The sequence below is a fragment of the Notolepis coatsorum genome (genome assembly GCF_963971535.1).
Source record: "Notolepis coatsorum genome assembly, chromosome: 6".
Classification (NCBI taxonomy): Eukaryota; Metazoa; Chordata; class Actinopteri; order Aulopiformes; family Paralepididae; genus Notolepis; species Notolepis coatsorum.
This window is the reverse complement of record NC_140170.1, coordinates 26,903,017-26,926,672: the sequence shown is the minus strand read 5'-3', so window position 1 is coordinate 26,926,672 and position 23,656 is coordinate 26,903,017.

Sequence of the window (23,656 nt, the reverse complement as noted above, 5' to 3'; positions counted from 1 at the left end):
CACCATCTGGAAGCACTACTAAGCCACCATCTGGAAGCACTACTAAGCCACCATCTTTGAAGCACTACTAAGCCACCATCTGGAAGCACTACTAAGCCACCATCTTTGAAGCACTACTAAGCCACCATCTTTGAAGCACTACTAAGCCACCATCTGGAAGCACTACTAAGCCACCATCTTTGAAGCACTACTAAGCCACCATCTTTGAAGCACTACTAAGCCACCATCTGGAAGCACTACTAAGCCACCATCTGGAAGCACTACTAAGCCACCATATTTGAAGCACTACTAAGCCACCATCTGGAAGCACTACTAAGCCACCATATTTGAAGCACTACTAAGCCACCATCTTTGAAGAATCATTCTGTTTGACTGTGTCCACCGATCGGCAGATCTGTGGGTTAAGTTAAAAGATGGCTGGGGGGGTATTTTTGTGCAGAAGAACTGCCACAGAAAACCTCACCACCTTGTTACTCCCCCCTTCCAATTCCGATTTCGCTAACAGGAGTGATCCTTCAAAGATGGTGACCTGTATGTGCAGTAACGCGTGGCAACCGTTTAACTTCCCACGTAGCAACCGTCTCACTTCCCCCATAGCGACCACCTATAACTTCCACCTTTTTGCCCCGATTTGCTGAATGCAGTCGTTTCGTGTCACAGACCAGATTAATGTATTAGCTCAGACCACGCGTAAAAAAAAAAATTAACCGTTCCACGATAATGGACCGGAGAGGACGTGCAGCTGCAGTGATTATCGCAGACGAGAGTATTCTACTCAGATTGAGTCTCTCGCTCCGTTGGTTCTCTGGGAGCGAGCAGATGGCTACCTGGCTCCAATTGCCGTTATTAGTCTGGACGGATATATAATTTCAAGAGCCCAAATTGCTCTGAGTAATGACACAGATAACTAGTTGAATATGCAGCGCTGCCCGCCACCCCCCGGTGTTTCAATGAGGACGTCGTTAGCCCGAGCTGCTGGCGCTCTGAGTGGCTGATCTAAGGAAGCGAGCGAGTGTTTACACTCGTGTGTCACCGCAAATGACAAAGGTCAAATTGCGCATTGGAAGAAGAGATGAAAGGAATATGCCATCAATTCTCGTAGGCCCTCGTTGTTGTGTAGTGGTACATAAACACACTCGCTTACGCAGCGCCAGCTAGGATGCAGGGGTTCTGCCTTCTCTCCTACTGTATAGGGCTGCTCAATTATGGCAAATATCAATTTATTATATTTATATACAGTATTTAATGATATTTTTTTGTAGCGATTATTAGACACGATTACTCATTGACTAGAGAGCGTCATGTGACGACGAGTTAATTTGTTTGACCTCTCTTCTCGATTAAAGACTTTGGGAGGTTGGGATGGCCCTTCTGTCATCGTCTACAAGTGACCAGAGATGACTGGAGAAACATCAGGTTGGCTACAGTTTGGGCATGGGGGGGGGGGGCAGGGTACACCGCTGTGGAGGAAGGGTGCTCTGCATTTACAACACAAGACAAAATGGCATGTGGCGCAATAATCATTTTATCTATGTGTATGTGTTTATATTACATGTACTGTATATATGCATATACATACCAATTATTTGCTTGTTCTATTTTCCATCCATCTCATCCATAGCAACACCATAATATATCATCATCATCATCATCATCATCATCATCATCATCATTTATTTATTCGTACATGGAATTACCACAGTTCAACAGTACATATTAATATAATCCACCAAATTCCATCGCCGAAAGGAACAGGAAGAAGAAACATTTTTATAATATACCTGCCCCTACACACATACAACACACCGATAGACGTATTGCGTAAAACCAAACAGAATGTACATACCTATTTTGCAAAAATGGAAACATCAACGCAACTAAATTAAATCAACATAAATAAACCCATTTTGTGTATCTATCAGTCAAACTACATATTTAGGTTCATTCATTTATACACACACACACACACACACACACACACACAAACGCATGCACGCACGCACGCACGCACACACGAACGCACGCACGCACACACACACACTTATCTATACATTTATATAATGTATTATTCTATATTATACTTCTATATACTATATCATTTAAAAATGTTTTATTTTATTATAATATAACTAAATCATACTATTTATACTACACCATATTGGTATACAGTATTATACAATATTTTAATATATTATTATTCTATGTTACGCTGCTATATACTATATTACTGTACTCATACTAGCCTATACTGCAATGCTATGCTTTTGAAGTGAAATATATTAGTAGAACTCTTTTCATCATTCTGCAAAGAGTTCCATAGTTTGATACCTTTTTTATCCACTTTTTCTCCTTATTATTAAATTTTTCTCCCATCCCAATTGCGTGATTCCAATTATCCCCTCCCCTGTCTTGAACGTTGCTCGCATATGCCTCCCACTGGTCGGCTGTAGGGAGGATAGAAGCCTTGCATCACGTGTCCCCTCCGGTACACGAGGAGGCAGCCTGTCACATCTTTTCACCTGCCAGCACGGACTCTCAGTGGCGAGGTGTAACGTGTGGGAGGCTCACACTACCCCCGCCATTTCCTGTCTCTGCTGTGCAGGCGTCCCCCAACCGACCTGTAGGAGTCGCTGTTTACAACGTCCAGATTACCACCCATCGACTTCCACCCCCTAACTCTGCCAATTGAGATAGTATGACGACTGGCCCAAGCCGGAGGCAATGTTGACACCTGGATTCGAGACCGGAGTCTCTTGCATTGGTGACGAGTGCAATGTCCGCTGCGCCACCCAGCCGCCTCCATAGTTTGATACCTATAACTGAGGTGCACCTTTGTTTTAAGGTGGTTCGTGCAAATTGGTGCTTAAAATTTTATTTCCTTCTGCTGTCATCTGGACAGGGAACAAACAACCTCTGTATATTTGCTGCATTTTGGTCTAAACAAAACTAATAAAGTCTGTATTTCAGCTAACTCTTTAAGTTTCAATAGTCTGGATTTAATAAATAATTCATTGGTATGTTCTCTTGAATCTACTTTGTGAACTATTCTTACTGCTCTCTTCTGTAATATAAATAATGGCTTTATGTTGCTTTCATACGTGTGTTACCCCACACTTCCACACAGTAACTCAAATATGGTAGGATGAGTGAACAATATAACATTTGCATAGAATTATAATCAAGCACATTCTTTGCCTTGTTCAAAACAAAAACACTCTTGGCTACCTTCTTTTTTATGTACATTATATGTGGCTTCCATGTCAATTCCTCATCCAACATAACACCCAAACATTTTAACTCAGATACTCTTTCAATATTAACTCTGTCTATACATAATGCCACATTGTCCTCCTTCTATTAGTAAATATCATACATTTAGTTTTTTTTTAGGGATAACTTATTGTTATCAAACCATATCTTGAGTTTACACATTTCATTTACAATGTCAGACATCTATCACAGACACCCTGGTGGGGGATCCCCTTTGAACGGCCCTTCTGAGGTTTCTCCCCCTTTGTTCCTATCGCTAGATTTTATGGAGTCTTTCCTTATCGTCATTGGGTTAAAGTCTGGGGGCGTGGCAAAATTGTGATTTGATGGTGTTTTTTTTAATTGTGGATCTATTGTGATGTTTCTTCTTGATCTGTGAAGCCCATGGATGCAGTTCATTGGGATTTGGGCTATAAATAAATGTTACTTAATGATCTCGATTCTCTTGTTTTCATGGTCATGAGAAGCCCAAATCTGAATTGAAATTGAAACTCAATTAATCGACCACCCTACTCCTGTATAATGCTCAATTTTGCTCACATTCACAGTGTTGTATTATTCCAAAGTCTGATAACGATCTGCAGATGACAAAACGTTTCCACATTTATACAAAACAAATTCTATTAGCATTTGATTGAGCATTTGAAATGAAACTGTGCTGTATGTGTGAGTGGCTCGTTTCTGACTGGAAGAATCATTAGCATAATATTTGATACAGGCTGTATGTTTGCAGAAAAAGCAATGGATTCCTTTTAATTTAGGCCCCTTATAATAACAATAATATGAGTAATGGGCTGTAAATTAAATGATTGAAGACATCGTCTCAAATTAAAATAGTTTATTATTTCGTTCATCGCGTGGGAAGCGTACCGTCATCACGCCGAAAGGTCCAACGTGATGTCACTCTGTAGCACGAGACATCCTGAGAGGCCCTCCGCGGGTAAGTTATTTACAATGAGAGTTGTATCATCTCTGCGTTTGGGGGGTGATGTATTGGGGGGGTGATGTAAGTCTTCTTTCACTGGCGGGGGACAAAGACAGAGAGAGAATTTTGATTGTTTGACCAAATCAGATCAGATCAGATCAAACAACCCGCCCGGGTCATTCTGCTGAGCAGTGGCAGTGATGCGCTCTCGCTGAACATGTATGTAATTATTAGGGTGTGTACGGGAGGGGAGGGGGGGAGAGGGGCTGCCTGCTAATGTGCCGCCCTTATCAGATGCACCGCTGTTATCAGACACACCCACTGCTCTCACATCTCACTATCCTCAAAGGCAATTATGTCAAGTGTCCTCCGACAGCCACGAGCTACTGTAAGGTAACACTATTTTCACACAGTGATATGTAAATGTGTTTTCGAGATAAGATATTGAAACATATGGTTTCCACCCGGCTAGTAAACAATGTGGGTCATCGGCCAGCTTGCCCACATTCTACAGATATCTAGCTTTCTTTGTCAAGATTATGAGAATACATCTCAATTATTCAATAAGTCAAGAGGGGGGGGGGGGATCGGACACGTTTTTTGACAGATTCATGGTTTGAAAAGGTCTCACAGATTGATAAAACGGTTGATGATTACACATTTTGAAGGGGGTAATGTACTTGCTAAGCATTTCCTGAACCTAACCAATATAAATTGTTGTACCCTGTCCCTCACATAGAATGAGCATCTGTTTCACGGGGCATAAAAAAAAGCGAATTATCATATGAAACGGGGCGCCGCTACACAACGTCCTAGGTTCTAATCTGACCTGAGTTTCATGTCATCCAACAGCATTTTTCTACCTCAAGATCTTAAGCCGTTTTGAGGCTGGGCTCCAACCACTGTGTGGCCTGGTGGCAACTGCCACACCAACTGCCACATTATTATGCAGCTGAGAAATCTCTGACATCACAGATATGCACATTTTCAGATGACTCAGTTCAATGAGGGTGAATATTGTGAGAGGAGAATTGGAAGAATGCACCAATATGAGAATTAGAGAGATAGATCCTATTAATATAAGTCCACACAGCTTGGAAACAATGCTAAACACTGAAAAAGGCCATTTATAAGATAGTTCCCCTTTAAGGCCTGGACTATTGTCTTCCCGCACCTGGATCTCTCTCCAATGATACAAATGTTTTATACATGTGATAATTTAATTGCATAATTATTGAATTTGCATAAGAATTAAAACACTTTGATGAACATTGTTACTCAGCTGATAGAGTTGTACCCTTCCTACTGACTTGTCGTACCAAAACTTTGTAAGTCGCTTTGGATAAAAGCGGTCAGCTAAATTACAAAATGGAAAATGTGAATGTAAACAAAACAAGACGCATGTTCTAGCTCGGCTAACACACATTGCTAACATTGATTCACGTCTCGGAGCACCGCTGGGCTGAACTGGGCGACACGAGTCACGTTACAGTGTGCCACGCCGGGCGTGTTGATTTATACGTTTCAAGCCTGGTATTGAATGACATCAAGACTAAATTAATGTCTGTTTCAATGGGCATAAATTAAGGCCACAATCGTCCTACAAATGGATCTCTCCAATGATAGAAAATGTTTTACCTTAATGCCCGTCCGTCAGATCCGACTCCCAAATAAATCATAATTTCCCGCTTTATCGCTCTCTCAATAGCCTATTAGAGACACCCTTCCTTTTGCACTTTGAGAATGACATCACATTATGTCAACGCCATTCCACCACACAGCGCATTGGGGGGGGGGAGGGGGGTTGGTAGGAGGGGTTGGGGGGGGGAACACTTTATAGCTGTACAAGCAAAACTGTACATTGGAATATTGACCACCATACTAGGTAATTTACTGTACATCGGAGGGGGTTGGGGGGGGGGAACACTGTACAAACTAGCAAAACTGTACATTGGAATATTGACAAAACCATACTAGGTAATGTACTGTACATTGGAGGGGGTTGGGTTAGGACATTTACAGCTAACGTTTGATATATTGGTCGGTGTATATTTCCTCAAGATAGATGGTATATTTGGGATTTTAATACAGGCTTCAGTAGAACTGCCGCCAAAGTCTGGCACCAAGCAGAGCATCTAGAACGCTGGCATTCTGACGTTATTCCTTCTTTTATATACAGTAGTGTCCCTGTCCTGATCCAGGAAGTTGTGAGTTTAGATGTTTCTCCCACCGATAACCCGCTGGAGGTAGAGGCTATATCAGTCTTCCTCCCTTAGCATTTCCTGGACATCCATCTTGCGCGACTTGGGTTTCAGCATCCTCGTGTTGTCGTAAATCACTGAGATAGTCATTAATTTTTAATATTCAGGGGTCTGTGTGCTGCAGTGCGCTCCAACCTGATCCCCCGGCCCGCGCTGCGCTGCCAGCCACATCCATTACAGCCCTCCGCATGGTTGGAAACAGCAAGGAGGCGACAGTCTGCCAGGCTTTCCTGGTCAGAAGAGCAGCACCTCTGGCCAATGTCCCTCCACAGCAGATAACAAGTTCCTTTTATTCCCTTCTTTTCAAGTGAAGGAAATGGATTCTTGTGATAAGAATGACGTGAATTTTAAAGACGATTCTTTACCTACTCGTTTTGTATGAAGACTTATTTTCTTCAAACAAGATTGTATCCCCCTCATGTCAAGAATGAATTATTTGTGTAGTGTATAGTCATCTAAACAGTAGAGCGTCACAACTACTTCTCAGCCTAAACGTTTTTTATGAACTGAATCCTTACCTTAACCCTAATCATAACCTCACTGTTTATAGGGACATCACGCCACACCTTGACCTAAACTAGAGATGAAAAAGAGATATTGGTGTGATCATTGATTTTCGCAGTTATGATACATTTCAACAAAATGCTGATTCATTCTAGTCATGACCAACCATGCCGCCTGTTTTCTACCCAGAAGACAACCCTGGTTTTTAATTAATTTGAGATATTAATTGTGGTTGGGAAACTGAACATTATGCATTACTGCCACTTAGTGGAAAGAGAGATGGAGGTCAGTAACCTCATTACGGAATAAAAGTAAGGTTTTACATAATAGTTTTAGTTTTTTGTTTTGCATATATATATTTGTTTTGTAAGGTTTTAAATTAGTACACTCATTTGAGTAGTGGAAAAGGGGTAGGATTAAATAAGTGTATACTTCTTCCTACTCCTTTTCGAACATGTAAATTGAGTTATGTTTTGCTTTTGTTTATTTTAAATTTAATTTAATTTCTTGAGATCAATGATTTGTTTTGATTTTATATTGTTTGTATTATAAATAAAGATTTCAAATAAAAAATTATTAAAAAGATTAGGGCTGTCAGTTTATCGCGTTAATTAGATTGATTAATTAATTACACAGCAGAGTATCGCGTTATGAAAATTAACTCAAAATGTATTAAACAAATAATAATAATAAAAAGAAAAAATAATAATAAACATTTTTAATCTCATTCATTCCATAAGAACGTAGAATAAACATTTACAAACTTTTATTTTATATGGTCCGTTTGCATGTTCTTGGTATCTGATTCTAGGGACATCTATGGATCTCAGGGAATGTATTCCCAGTGTCAGAAATACTGTGTCTGTGTCAATTGTAATGAACCAAATGAGAATATCAATACATTTTTTAATTTTTTGTTTATCTTTGACTGTGAATAACACCATGCTAAAATTGACCAGACCTGAAAAATCTAAGCAAATGAAAAAAGGGAAGATGATTAAACAGAAGATACAGTACTGAATTCTGCCATCCGGACACATGCCATTTGAAATCTGATTATAGAATATAAAATATCAGGCCTAAAATGGTTATGCACACACACACACACACACACACACACACACACACACACACACACACACACACACACACACACACACACACACACACACACACACACACACACACACACACACACACACACACACACACACACACACACACACACACACACACACACACACACACACACACACACACACACACACACACACGCACGCACGCACGCACGCACACACACACGCGCGCGCGCACGCACACATACACACACACACACTCACACAACGTCAAAAGAGAAGAGATACCTTCCAACAACTCCAAAGAGATTAGATTGATATTAACATTATTGTCTGATTGATTCTAGGGACGATGGCAAATAAGTGTATTTCCAAAAAAAATTGGAGTGTTCCTTTAACAGTTATGTACATTATGTTTATATTTCATTATTTGTCACGTTTGTATTACATATACATATCAACAGGTGGTACAGTATGACTTCTGAGGGTACCTGGATAAGGGTCCTGTGTTGCTCAATGTGTAGAGTCCTCAGCACTTTGAGCACGGCACTAATACTGCCATGGTTAGGGGTTCAATTCCCATCGGGGCCGCCACCCGTACTGAGAACAACACGTACAATATGCATTGAATCTATTGTGAAGTGGTATTGAAAGAAATGCAGTCATTAATTAATTCAATAGAGTATATAAACGTCCCTGACCGAGGAGCCGGCAGCGACGGGGGGGGGGGGGAATCTGTCCGAACCCGTCAGGCGATGTGTCTCATTAATATGGTACCAGTATCACTTACAAGGTTTTCATACCACATTACACAATAAGTGGCTGGAGCCACCTGGCACAATCAATTGATTTGCCTCACACATTAATCTAAATCTTTTCCCCCATTATCGGCCTCATTTGGAAAATAATGTTCTCGTTCTTGTAAAATTCTCGTATTTGTAATAATAATACAATAGTTCACATTTCTCTTGTGAACAGGACGTTGTGTTCTGTTTAACTTGTAATGAATGATTCAATGCATTTGTTTGTTGTAGCGCTAGGACACAACACTCGATGGAAAGATGGCCCCTGGGTTGGTGTTAGTGCCACGCTGCGAGGAACAGGCACTCTGCCCATTGTGCCACACAGGACCACGCTGTACGCTGGTACCACGTTTTAATTTGTCGGTCCCTGTGGCGATCGTTATCTCTCGTGTTTTGTCATCTGCATCATTTCATTGAGCTGTGATTAACACAGCGCCAGGGTTCGGTGTCCTCCGGTGACATCACGGGAGGAGATATTCAAACCCATTAACTAATTAAAGTGTGCAAAACAGTTTAGAGCCTCGGGATATGTGTGTGGGTTTATAATATGGACCTGGACCCTATTTGTCCATAAGTTGGGTCTAAAAGAACAATAGGGACGACACTTTCTGTGATTGGTCCAGTATTGAGAGAGATGGCTTTAGCCAGCAGGGGGCGATCATGCACGTCCAGGTACGGCCAATCAGACGGCTTGTTGTTGCCGCTGACGATAACATCAGAGAGAACAGAGAGAAGGTGTGGAACAGAGAGAACAGAGAGAAGGTGTGGAACAGAGAGAACAGAGAGAAGGTGTGGAAGAGAGAGAACAGAGAGAAGGTGTGGAACAGAGAGAACAGAGAGAAGGTGTGGAAGAGAGAGAACAGAGAGAAGGTGTGGAAGAGAGAGAACAGAGAGAACAGAGAGAAGGTGTGGAACAGAGAGAACAGAGAGAACAGAGAGAACAGAGAGAACAGAGAGAACAGAGAGAACAGATAGAAACAGAGAGAACAGAGAGAACAGAGAGAACAGAGAGAACAGAGAGAACAGAGAGAACAGAGAGAACAGATAGAAACAGAGAGAACAGAGAGAACAGAGAGAACAGAGAGAACAGAGAGAACAGGTACTGTAGAACAGATAGAAACAGAGAGAACAGAGAGAACAGAGAGAACAGAGAGAACAGAGAGAACAGAGAGAAACAGAGAGAACAGAGAGAACAGAGAGAACAGATAGAAACAGAGAGAACAGAGAGAACAGAGAGCACTGTGGATTGGCCACACGGATTGAAAGGGTTAACCCTTTCACCACCACACTACCAACCCTTTCACTGCGACAATGCATAATGTTAACCCTTTCACTGCCACGCGACGAAGGGGAGGGGGGAGGTGGAGAGGGGGAAGACAGGGGAGACGAGGGAGGTGGAGGGGGGAGACGTTGAGGGGGGAGACGGGGAGGTGGAGGGGGGAGACGGGGAGGTGGAGGGGGAGACGTGGAGGTGGGAGACGGGGAGGTGGAGGGGGGAGACAGGGAGGTGGAGGGGGAGACAGGGAGGTGGAGGGGGGAGACGGGGAGGTGGAGGGGGGAGACGGGGAGGTGGAGGGGGAAGACGGGGAGGGAGGGGGGAGACGGGGAGGTGGAGGGGGGAGACGGGGAGGTGGGAGACGGGGAGGTGGAGGGGGGAGACGGGGAGGTGGAGGGGGGAGACGGGGAGGTGGAGGGGGGAGACGGGGAGGTGGAGGGGGGAGACAGGGGAGACGAGGGAGGTGGAGGGGGGAGACGGGGGGGTGGAGGGGGGAGACAGGGGAGACGAGGGAGGTGGAGGGGGGAGACGGGGGGGTGGAGGGGGGAGACGGGGGGTGGAGGGGGGAGACAGGGAGGTGGAGGGGGAGACGGGGGGGTGGAGGGGGGAGACAGGGGAGACGAGGGAGGTGGAGGGGGGAGACGGGGGGGTGGAGGGGGGAGACGGGGGGGTGGAGGGGGGAGACAGGGGGGAGACGGGGGGGTGGAGGGGGGAGACGGGGGGGTGGAGGGGGGAGACAGGGAGACAGGGGGGAGACGGGGGGGTGGAGGGGGGAGACAGGGAGGTGGAGGGGGGAGACGAGGAGGTGGAGGGGGGAGACGGGGAGGTGGAGGGGGGAGACGGGGAGTTGGAGGGGGGAGACGAGGAGGTGGAGGGGGGAGACGGGGAGGTGGAGGGGGGAGACAGGGAGGTGGAGGGGGGAGACAGGGAGGTGGAGGGGGAGACGGGGAGGTGGAGGGGGGAGACGGGGAGGTGGAGGGGGGAGACAGGGAGGTGGAGGGGGGAGACGGGGAGGTGGAGGGGGAGACAGGGAGGTGGAGGGGGGAGACGGGGAGGTGGAGGGGGGAGACGGGGAGGTGGAGGGGGAGACGGGGAGGTGGAGGGGGAGACAGGGGGGTGGAGGGGGAGACAGGGGGGTGGAGGGGGGAGACGGGGGGGTGGAGGGGGGAGACAGGGGGGTGGAGGGGGGAGACAGGGAGGTGGAGGGGGGAGACGGGGAGGTGGAGGGGGAGACGGGGAGGTGGAGGGGGGAGACGGGGAGGTGGAGGGGGGAGACGGGGAGGTGGAGGGGGGAGACGGGGAGGTGGAGGGGGGAGACGGGGAGGTGGAGGGGGAGACAGGGAGGTGGAGGGGGGAGACGGGGAGGTGGAGGGGGGAGACGGGGAGGTGGAGGGGGGAGACGGGGAGGTGGAGGGGGGAGACGGGGAGGTGGAGGGGGGAGACGGGGAGGTGGAGGGGGGAGACGAGGAGGTGGAGGGGGGAGACGGGGAGGTGGAGGGGGGAGACGGGGAGGTGGAGGGGGAGACGGGGAGGTGGAGGGGGGAGACAGGGAGGTGGAGGGGGAGACGGGGAGGTGGAGGGGGGAGATGGGGGGGTGGAGGGGGGAGACAGGGAGGTGGAGGGGGGAGACAGGGAGGTGGAGGGGGAGACGGGGAGGTGGAGGGGGGAGACAGGGAGGTGGAGGGGGAGACGGGGAGGTGGAGGGGGGAGACGGGGAGGTGGAGGGGGGAGACGTGGAGGTGGAGGGGGAGACAGGGAGGTGGAGGGGGGAGACGGGGAGGTGGAGGGGGGAGACGGGGGAGGTGGAGGGGGGAGACGGGGAGGTGGAGGGGGGAGACAGGGAGGTGGAGGGGGGAGACGGGGAGGTGGAGGGGGGAGACAGGGAGGGGGGAGACGGGGGAGGTGGAGGGGGGAGGAGGGGGGAGACGGGGAGGTGGAGGGGGGAGACGGGGAGGTGGAGGGGGGAGACGGGGAGGGGGGAGACGGGGGAGGTGGAGGGGGGAGACGGGGAGGGGGGAGACGGGGGAGGTGGAGAGGGGAGACAGGGAGGTGGAGAGGGGAGACGGGGAGGTGGAGGGGGGAGACGGGGGGGTGGAGGGGGGAGACAGGGAGGTGGAGGGGGAGACGGGGGGGTGGAGGGGGGAGACGGGGAGGTGGAGGGGGGAGACAGGGAGGTGGAGGGGGGAGACGGGGGAGGTGGAGGGGGGAGACAGGGAGGTGGAGGGGGAGACAGGGAGGTGGAGGGGGGAGACAGGGAGGGGGAGGGGGGAGACAGGGAGGTGGAGGGGGAGACGGGGGAGGTGGAGGGGGGAGACGGGGAGGTGGAGGGGGAGATGGGGAGGTGGAGGGGGGAGACGAGGGAGGTGGAGGGGGGAGACGGGGAGGGGGGAGACGGGGGAGGTGGAGGGGGGAGACGGGGAGGTGGAGGGGGGAGACAGGGAGGGGGGAGACGGGGGAGGTGGAGGGGGGAGGAGGGGGGAGACGGGGAGGTGGAGGGGGGAGACGGGGAGGTGGAGGGGGGAGACGGGGAGGGGGGAGACGGGGGAGGTGGAGGGGGGATACGGGGAGGTGGAGGGGGGAGACGTGGAGGGGGGAGACGGGGAGGTGGAGGGGGGAGACGTGGAGGTGGAGGGGGGGAGGTGGAGGGGGGAGACGGAGAGGTGGAGGGGGGAGACGTGGAGGTGGAGGGGGGGAGGTGGAGGGGGGAGACGGAGAGGTGGAGGGGGGAGACGGGGAGGTGGAGGGGGGAGACGGGGAGGTGGAGGGGGGAGACGGGGAGGTGGAGGGGGGAGACGGGGAGGTGGAGGGGGGAGACGGGGAGGTGGAGGGGGGAGACAGGGAGGTGGAGGGGGGAGACGGGGAGGTGGAGGGGGGAGACGTTGAGGGGGGAGACGGGGGAGGTGGAGGGGGGAGACGGGGAGGTGGAGGGGGGAGACGGAGAGGTGGAGGGGGGAGACAGGGAGGTGGAGGGGGAGACGGGGAGGTGGAGGGGGGAGACGGAGAGGTGGAGGGGGGAGACAGGGAGGTGGAGGGGGGAGACAGGGAGGTGGAGGGGGGAGACGGGGAGGGGGGAGACGGGGGAGGTGGAGGGGGGAGACGGGGAGGTGGAGGGGGGAGACGGGGAGGTGGAGGGGGGAGACAGGGAGGTGGAGGGGGGAGACGGGGGGTGGAGGGGGGAGACGGGGAGGTGGAGGGGGGAGACGGGGAGGTGGAGGGGGGAGACGTTGAGGGGGGAGACGGGGGAGGTGGAGGGGGGAGACGGGGAGGTGGAGGGGGGGAGGTACTGGAGCTCAATAGAGCTATCTATGGTACTGGAGCTCAATAGAGCTATCTATGGTACTGGAGCTCAATAGAGCTATCTATGGTACTGGAGCTCAATAGAGCTATCTATGGTACTGGAGCTAAATAGAGCTATCTATGGTACTGGAGCTCAATAGAGCTATCTATGGTACTGTAGCTCAATAGAGCTATCTATGGTACTGGAGCTCAATATAGCTATCTATGGTACTGGAGCTCAATATAGCTATCTATGGTACTGGAGCTCAATATAGCTATCTATGGTACTGGAGCTCAATATAGCTATCTATGGTACTGGAGCTCAATATAGCTATCTATGGTACTGGAGCTCAATAGAGCTATCTATGGTACTGGAGCTCAATATAGCTATCTATGGTACTGGAGCTCAATAGAGCTATCTATGGTACTGGAGCTCAATAGAGCTATCTATGGTACTGGAGCTCAATAGAGCTATGTTACTGGAGCTAAATAGAGCTATCTATGTTACTGGAGCTCAATATAGCTATCTATGGTACTGGAGCTCAATATAGCTATCTATGGTACTGGAGCTCAATATAGCTATCTATGGTACTGGAGCTCAATAGAGCTATCTATGGTACTGGAGCTCAATATAGCTATCTATGGTACTGGAGCTCAATAGAGCTATCTATGGTACTGGAGCTCAATAGAGCTATCTATGGTACTGGAGCTCAATAGAGCTATGTTACTGGAGCTAAATAGAGCTATCTATGTTACTGGAGCTCAATAGAGCTATGGTACTGTCTTGACTACAATTATAATGGATTTATATAGAGAGCTGTGATACTACCTTGACTAAAATGAATGGAGCTCAATAGAGAGCTATGGTACTGGCTTGACTGAAATGAATGGATCTCTATAGAGAGCTATGGTACTGGCTTGACTAAAATTAATGGATCTCTATAGAGAGCTATGGTACTGGCTTGACTCAAATGATAATGGATATAATGATGTAGGACACTGCCCTGAGAAGTACAATACTTTCACTATATGGAGAAATTATGGCTTTTTGCTGACAAAAGATCATCTTACACAAAAAGGGCTGGGTGTAATTTGTGCTGCATCAGCATAGCTATAAGTGTGACATTTTCACCTTTTACACATCGTTCCATTCAGGGTTTATGTACACTTTTTACTTGCTAATGTGTGCACACTCGTTAGTCAATATGGCCATGTGTAAAAGGTTGAAAGTTGATGAAATACTGTGTGACAATTTACTCCAAACACACAACGTATACATCCAAGGAATCAATATCCTCTAATGCGAAGTGGAAATGAGTTTTGAGTAAAAAAAAAAATGTTTAAATAAAAAAAGCTCTCCGTACAAAGGTTTGTGTATTTTCATTGCCTCTCCTTACGCAGTGTGTGGGGGGGGGGGGTCCCATTTATTGTTGTCATATTTGTGAAGTGAATCCGTGGCATCGTGTGTCCCCCTCTCCCATGCAGCCACGTCTTCCAGAAAAGATCCTCTGTCTTCTTCCCAGCTGCCACTATCTTTTCTGATTCCACTCAGAGCCCGTCGGAGCCCCGTCTCTCCTGTCACCCTGTAGAGAGTTCACCCTGTCTCTCCTGTCACCCTGTAGAGAGTTCACCCTGTCTCTCCTGTCACCCTGTAGAGAGTTCACCCTGTCTCTCCTGTCACCATGTAGAGAGTTCACCCTGTCTCTCCTGTCACCCTGTAGAGAGTTCACCCTGTCTCTCCTGTCACCCTGTAGAGAGTTCACCCTGTCTCTCCTGTCTCCCTGTAGAGAGTTCACCCTGTCTCTCCTGTCTCCCTGTAGAGCTCACGCTTCACCCTGCGATGCTGAGCGGAGCGGGGAGGTTTTCCTCCGGCCCGGCTCAGCGCCCTCCTCCTCCTCTCTACACCGGGGGGGTTAGGCCCCAGACCGTGAATAACCGTGATGCCTTCAAGTCACGGCGGAAATATCATAAATACGACTTGAGCGCACATGAACGACCCAATAAAGAGGGAATTACGTGTCTGGGGGGGATGTCCGGTTTTATTTCTACGCTGCCCGAGTTTGGGGTGGGGGGGGGGGCGTGCTGGTGCACACAGCAGGGGGCGTGGGGGGCGTGCTGGTGCACACAGCAGGGGGCGTGGGGGTGGGGGGCGTGCTGGTGCACACAGCAGGGGGCGTGGGGGTGGGGGGCGTGCTGGTGCACACAGCAGGGGGCGTGGGGGTGGGGGGCGTGCTGGTGCACACAGCAGGGGGCGTGGGGGTGGGGGGCGTGCTGGTGCACACAGCAGGGGGCGTGGGGGGGGGCGTGCTGGTGCACACAGCAGGGGGCGTGGGGGGGGGGCGTGCTGGTACACACAGCAGGGGGCGTGCTGGTGCACACAGCAGGGGGCGTGGGGGTGGGGGGCGTGCTGGTGCACACAGCAGGGGGCTTGGGGGGGGGCGTGCTGGTGCACACAGCAGGGGGCGTGCTGGTGCACACAGCAGGGGGCGTGGGGGGGGCGTGCTGGTGCACACAGCAGGGGGCGTGGGGGGGGGGGGGGGGGCGTGTTGGTGCACACAGCAGGGGGCGTGGGGGGGGCGTGCTGGTGCACACAGCAGGGGGCGTGGGGGGGGGGGCGTGTTGGTGCACACAGCAGGGGGCGTGGGGGTGGGGGGCGTGCTGGTACACACAGCAGGGGGCGTGGGGGGGGGGGCGTGTTGGTACACACAGCAGGGGGCGTGCTGGTGCACACAGCAGGGGGCGTGGGGGTGGGGGGCGTGCTGGTGCACACAGCAGGGGGCGTGCTGGTGCACACAGCAGGGGGCATGGGGGGGGCGTGCTGGTGCACACAGCAGGGGGCGTGGGGGGGGGGCGTGTTGGTACACACAGCAGGGGGCGTGCTGGTGCACACAGCAGGGGGCGTGGGGGTGGGGGGCGTGCTGGTGCACACAGCAGGGGGCGTGGGGGTGGGGGGCGTGCTGGTGCACACAGCAGGGGGCGTGGGGGGGGGCGTGCTGGTGCACACAGCAGGGGGCGTGCTGGTGCACACAGCAGGGGGCGTGGGGGTGGGGGGCGTGCTGGTGCACACAGCAGGGGGCGTGGGGGTGGGGGGCGTGCTGGTGCACACAGCAGGGGGCGTGGGGGGGGGTGCTGGTGCACACAGCAGGGGGCGTGGGGGTGGGGGGGGGGCGTGTTGGTGCACACAGCAGGGGGCGTGGGGGTGGGGGGCGTGCTGGTGCACACAGCAGGGGGCGTGGGGGTGGGGGGCGTGCTGGTGCACACAGCAGGGGGCGTGGGGGTGGGGGGCGTGCTGGTGCACACAGCAGTGGGCGTGGGGGTGGGGGGCGTGCTGGTGCACACAGCAGGGGGCGTGGGGGTGGGGGGCGTGCTGGTGCACACAGCAGGGGGCGTGGGGGGGGGGCGTGCTGGTGCACACAGCAGGGGGCGTGGGGGGGGGGGGGGGGCAAAAAAATAAAAAAATCTGCCGAGCGATCTGGCGCGGGGCTCGATTCAAGGTGAGCGGGGAGCGACTTGGGGGCGGGGTCAACATGATCGATTAGCGGAGCGGACCAAGCTTTAAAGAGCGAATAGCGGATTTCTCGGCCGCGCCGATCCGCTCACGTGGCCTGGTACACACAGCAGGGGGTGTGCTGGTGCACACAGCAGGGGGCGTGGGGGGGGGGGCGTGTTGGTACACACAGCAGGGGGCGTGTTGGTCTGGTGCACACAGCAGGGGGCGTGGGGGGGGGGGGCGTGTTGGTACACACAGCAGGGGGCGTGTTGGTACACACAGCAGGGGGCGTGCTGGTGCACACAGCAGGGGGCGTGGGGGGGGGGGGGCGTGTTGGTACACACAGCAGGGGGCGTGTTGGTACACACAGCAGGGGGCGTGCTGGTGCACACAGCAGGGGGCGTGGGGGGGGGGCGTGTTGGTACACACATCAGGGGGCGTGTTGGTACACACAGCAGGGGGCGTGCTGGTGCACACAGCAGGGGGCGTGGGGGGGGGGGGGGGCGTGTTGGTACACACAGCAGGGGGCGTGTTGGTACACACAGCAGGGGGCGTGCTGGTGCACACATCAGGGGGCGTGCTGGTGCACACAGCAGGGGGCGTGGGGGGGGGCGTGTTGGTACACACAGCAGGGGGCGTGTTGGTACACACAGCAGGGGGCGTGCTGGTGCACACAGCAGGGGACGTGTCTGTGTGCGCACGGATGCTTCGGGTCGTAGGAATCGTTATTGGCTCAAAAAACGACGTGTTAAAAGATCAGTTACATTTGTTATTAATATTATGTGTGACATAGTTGTGTGTTTCGTGATTTATTTGTGAACAATTATTAAAATTTGTATTCATAGAAAAAAAACAGATAGGGTCAACAGTTGTTTGTATGGACACAGTAAAAACAATGAATAGGTAGATGGATGTAAGCGTACCTACAGTACACACACATGGTATTGTGTATAATATAATGTCATTCCAAATGGGCATCTCATGTATCTACATAATTATGTATATATATATAATACGGTAAATAATTAACTTCTACACATACAAATCATATTACTATACATACTGACACACAAATGCACCTAATCACAATTATGGTATGTGTGTGTTACAGAGAGAGTTGAACATACAGTACATTGTACACAAGCACTCGCTCAATCATACGCATGTGTTCACACCACATACACCTATCCTCACCTGTCTGTACGTACCTGCACATATTCCTTTGCTATATCTATATCTTTACATATCTTACTAGTTACGCTGCTGGCCAGTGGCAGTCATACTGTCTTTATTTATTACACTACAACTCTGTACATACATCTGATTAGCACTACACTCCGTAGTACTAATGTTGTACCCAGGTTAACCACCAGTACATTGTACTTTACTGTTACATTTGCACTCTGGTTGGATGCCAAACTTTTTTTCGTTGTACTGTACTTGTGCTGTATGTATGATGACAATACATTTGAATCTAATCGAATCTACTGATCAACATCACCGTTGTTAAGTAAGAGATAGGGCCAGGGTTCCGCAAATCTGAACTACCCCTTTAACCCATTCTGTGCCAATCACGAGTATAGTCGGGTTTTAATCGTTATTTCTTTTATTAGCGATATCCATTCATTTTCATCCATCCAACCTGACGTTATCGTTGGGAATGGGTCATAGCTCGCAAAAGGGCAAATATCGCCACTCCCGGATGGTATTGCACATCATTGGATTGGATTGGCTGCATCAGAAAAAAAAACTCTGGTCCGGGTTTCCCTTCTCGGGCATGCAGTATCGTGTTACCACATTGACTGGGGAGGCTGGGAGCAGCGTGGATTATGTGTTTTGACTATAACGTTGGATCACTAAACTCGATCAATATTTGGAATGGCGATCGAGAATTGGATTAATCTTTTTGCATTACATCAGATACAAGGTAAGAACATTATATATAAATTTGATCGTTGATCTGATATGAGAATTACTTGGACCTCAATGTCTCTAAGACTAAGGACATGATAATTGACTTCAGACACAACCCTGATCATCAAGCCAGTGTAGCTAGTGTAATTCACGATAAGGACGTCCAGATTGTTGAATCGTACACATACCTGGGAACTGTGTTTGACTGTAAACTGAAGTTCAACTTAAATACAGAGTCTATTGTTAAAAAAAAAGGTCAGCAGAGGATCTACCTGCTGAGAAAGCTGAACTCTTTTAATGTTAGTGCGAAGATCCTGAGCACTTGTATAGTTATTTTATTGAAAGCCTCCTAACTTTTTCTTTTATCTGCTGGTTCAGTGGCCTGTCATTAAAGATAGGAACAGCCTACAGTACATAGTGAAAGTGTGCTCCAAAATAATTGGAGTAAAACAGAGAGACCTATGTTCTCTCTGGACGGACCAGGTGGTGGGGGGGCGCCGCGCTACGAGGGCCATTTCATGTATGCACGAGCAAGGATAATAATGATGATCTAGCATTGATTTCAGGAAGATTCGATAATCAGCCGAAAAATTACAACGTGTTTTGTGTATTCCACTAAAGGGCTATTATCGCGTCTTTCTCTGGAATTACTAGAAATCTCCAAAACTATACTCGTATTCAAAATGGTATAAAACGGAAATGTACCAATGAAAAAACAATCTGTTTCGTACATGTTGACTGCAAGCAAGTCATTGATAAGCCATAATTTAAGATATATTTTAAGTAGGGATGTCCGATATCGGCATTAAAATGTGATATCGGAAAATATCGGTATCGTTTTTTTTCTTTTTTTTACATTTCTATAACCTTTATTTACCCAGGCAAGCAAGTAAGAACAAATTCTGATTTTATTTATTGTCAAAAGAGATATGTAATGTTAATTACCTGAAATTATTCCATTTTTTGGGGGGGAAACCCTGCATATATCGGTTGATATCGGTTGATATCCGTTGATATCGGAAATTAAGAGTTGGACAATATCGTGGGGCGCCGTGGCTCAGGGGTAGAGCGGGTCGTCCAATGATCGAAGGGTTGGTGGTTTGAATCCCGCTCAAGCCCATGTCCATCCCACTGCCGTTGTGTCCTTGGGCAAGACACTTAACCTACTTGCCTCGTATGAATGTGTATGCATGTGAATGAATGTTGGTGGTGGTCGGAGGGGCCGTAGGCGATGATTATTCGTCACGCCTCAGGGCAGCTCTGGCTGCAATTGTAGCTTACCACCACCGGTATGACTGTGTTTATTAATTGAGTGTACAGTCACTACAACTGAAATGAGGTTATGGCCAAAGCACTGTGGTGGTAGTTTGGGCCGTCGCTCAGGTTTTTAGCAGAGAAAGTAAAGGGTTAATTGCCTTGGCGCTTTTTTTTATGGATCTGCAGACAACCTTGTAGACTGATGGACGGACAGTGACCGATAGACCGACCTCAGCTGCTGGTCACAGCAAAAATGAAACAAACTCATGTGCGAGAGAGGAAGTCTTGAGCCGTATGTTCAAGCGCCGCAATCCATCACAGAGACGGGGGGGGGGGGGGGGGGGAGGAAAAATGAACTTAAAAAGCCTTTCTTTTCTTGGCTTCTGCTAAAATCAATAAAGCTAATGCGCTTCAACCATGAAAGTCTTTATCGGGAGCTATGATCACACAGAGCATAATTAGCACCTAGGGAGGCTGCTCCCTAATTAATCTCCATCAGCTCCTAATGTTAAACTCATTTCTGCACTTACTGTACACTACGGAGACTGTGGACTGTCTGACAGTTTCAAAACAACACATTATGTACTCGTACACAACTCACTCTGGTGCTTAGGAACACCCTGTATGATTGGTTTTCCTGATGCACAGTATAAGCCGAAGATGAAGATGCAGAGTGCATGCTAGTCATCCAAATAACTGTTCACCCGAAATAAAGTGTTTTTTTCAGTTTCATTAAGAACTATTATGTACTTTGGTAGGACATTGTTTCTTCCCAATGAAACTGTTCACAACGACGTATGTGGATTATCTTGAGTAACCCTGTCGTGATTTCTGGAAAGAGATGTTGTTGTTTGAGGTTTTCCAAATGTATATACATTTTCTTTTAGGTGCTTTGAGCACAAACCCAATCATCTCCATTGTATTGGAGGCAGACATCTCTACGGCAGAACTCTCTACAGCAGAACTCTCTACAGCAGACATCTCTACAGCAGAACTCTCTACAGCAGTCATCTCTACAGCAGACATCTCTACAGCAGAACTCTCTACAGCAGACATATCTACGGCAGACATCTCTACAGCAGACATCTCTACAGCAGACATCTCTACAGCAGACATCTCTACAGCAGACATCTCTACAGCAGACATCTCTATGGCAGACAACGGCAGACATCTCTACAGCAGACATCTCTACAGCAGACATCTCTACAGCAGACATCTCTATGGCAGACATCTCTATGGCAGACATCTCTACAGCAGACATCTCTACAGCAGACATCTCTACAGCAGACATCTCTATAGCAGACATCTCTACAGCAGACATATCTACAGCAGACATCTCTATAGCAGACATCTCTACAGCAGACATCTCTACAGCAGACATCTCTACAGCAGACATCTCTACAGCAGACATCTCTACAGCAGACATCTCTACAGCAGACATCTCTACAGCAGACATCTCTATGGCAGACAACGGCAGACATCTCTACAGCAGACATCTCTACAGCAGACATCTCTACAGCAGACATCTCTATGGCAGACATCTCTATGGCAGACATCTCTACAGCAGACATCTCTACAGCAGACATCTCTACAGCAGACATCTCTACAGCAGACATCTCTATGGCAGACATCTCCGACACTCTGCAAATCACAAACAAAACTATCTGGATGGATAAATAGCACTCTGGATAAGAGGAAACATACAGTATGTTTTATTTTGGGTGAACTTCCCCTTTAAAACACAAAACTGCTAGCTCATGGTTGGCACTATGCATACATTAGGCATTTGGAAGGCATTTCACAATGGTTTTCTTCAAATACATCTACAGTAATTCAGTTTTCTTTGGCAAGTAATACATTTTGGCAAATAATATCTCTGTGAAGTATCGTGTTGGCTGTAGGCTTATACCGCATCGCTGTCAACTGATTGACTGACTGACATTTTTCATAGACCTTCTATTCTAAGTGTGTGGCTCCCATGGATTATCATTATGATATAACGTGTTGTCGATCTGATCTCGCTCATCCATAACAGGTTAAAGGAGCACTTCATCGATCTTCACATCGATGTCCAATCAGTGTTGGAGGTAAATGTAGTCCATCGAATCAATACATTCCTCAGTGCGTGCTATATTGACTGAGGAATCTACATTCGCCCGCTCGCAGAGCTGTGGAGAGCTGTGCCGGCGGTGACTACATGTCCCAGGATGCATTGCGCACATGTGCCGGTTGGGGAGTATGCGCAAACAAGTGACTATAGTCTCAGCCGCAGCTACAACCACTCACGTCAAGGCGGCTTTCATCGACATTCATTCATGTTCTCACCCCGCGCTCATCCATGAGCTCAATTTAACGCGGAAGTGCAGTGGTCTATTGCAAAACCTCGCTTGGCGAGCTGGTGGGGGGAGGGCGGCGTTGTATTTGCCTGTGTAAAATTCAGAAATGCATCTCACAACATTCTAAGATAGGAAGAAACAACGACATTGCTTGATCTGTATTACTTTTATCGACAAGAAACATGGCCTCTCATTGTATGGTGCCCGGGCGCGACCATGACAGAGGAGGAAGAAGAAGAGCAAGATGTCTTTATTTGTCATGCAGCAACACACAACTGTAAGATGGGTGACGCATACTGTAGGACCCCCCCCCCCCCCAGGGGCAGTGGAGCAGACATGGGCTGCGGCGTGGGACCATTGGGAAAACCATCTCTTTTTCGAGGGGAAAACCCTTGCGAGCACAGAGGGGGGAGAACATGCAAACTCCACACAGAAAGGCCCGGGAGACACCCCACCTGGGTGCCTGGCAACATGGTCCCTGAGCGCCACTCGAACCCAGGACCTTCTTACTTTGAGGAGAAAATATAAAATTCATGTGTGTCAGTTTGTGGAATCGTTGGAAGTTGTATTTCTTCACTTTTGACAGAACTAGGCTAGCTGCTCCCTACTGCTTCCAGTCCTTGTGCTAAGCTAGGCTAGCTGCTCCCTACTGCTTCCAGTCCTTGTGCTAAGCTAGGCTAGCTGCTCCCTACTGCTTACAGTCCTTGTGCTAAGCTAGGCTAGCTGCTCCCTACTGCTTCCAGTCCTTGTGCTAAGCTAGGCTAGCTGCTCCCTACTGCTTCCAGTCCTTGTGCTAAGCTAGGCTAGCTGCTCCCTGCTGCTTCCAGTCCTTGTGCTAAGCTAGGCTAGCTGCTCCCTACTGCTTTCAGTCCTTGTGCCAAGCTAGGCTAGCTGCTCCCTACTGCTTCCAGTCCTTGTGCTAAGCTAGGCTAGCAGCTCCCTACTGCTTCCAGTCCTTGTGCTAAGCTAGGCTAGCTGCTCCCTACTGCTTCCAGTCCTTGTGCTAAGCTAGGCTAGCTGCTCCCTACTGCTTCCAGTCCTTGTGCTAAGCTAGGCTAGCTGCTCCCTACTGCTTCCAGTCCTAGTGCTAAGCTAGGCTAGCTGCATCCCTACTGCTTCCAGTCCTTGTGCTAAGCTAGGCTAGCTGCTCCCTACTGCTTCCTGTCCTTGTGCTAAGCTAGGCTAGCTGCTCCCTACTGCTTCCAGTCCTTGTGCTAAGCTAGGCTAGCTGCTCCCTACTGCTTCCAGTCCTTGTGCTAAGCTAGGCT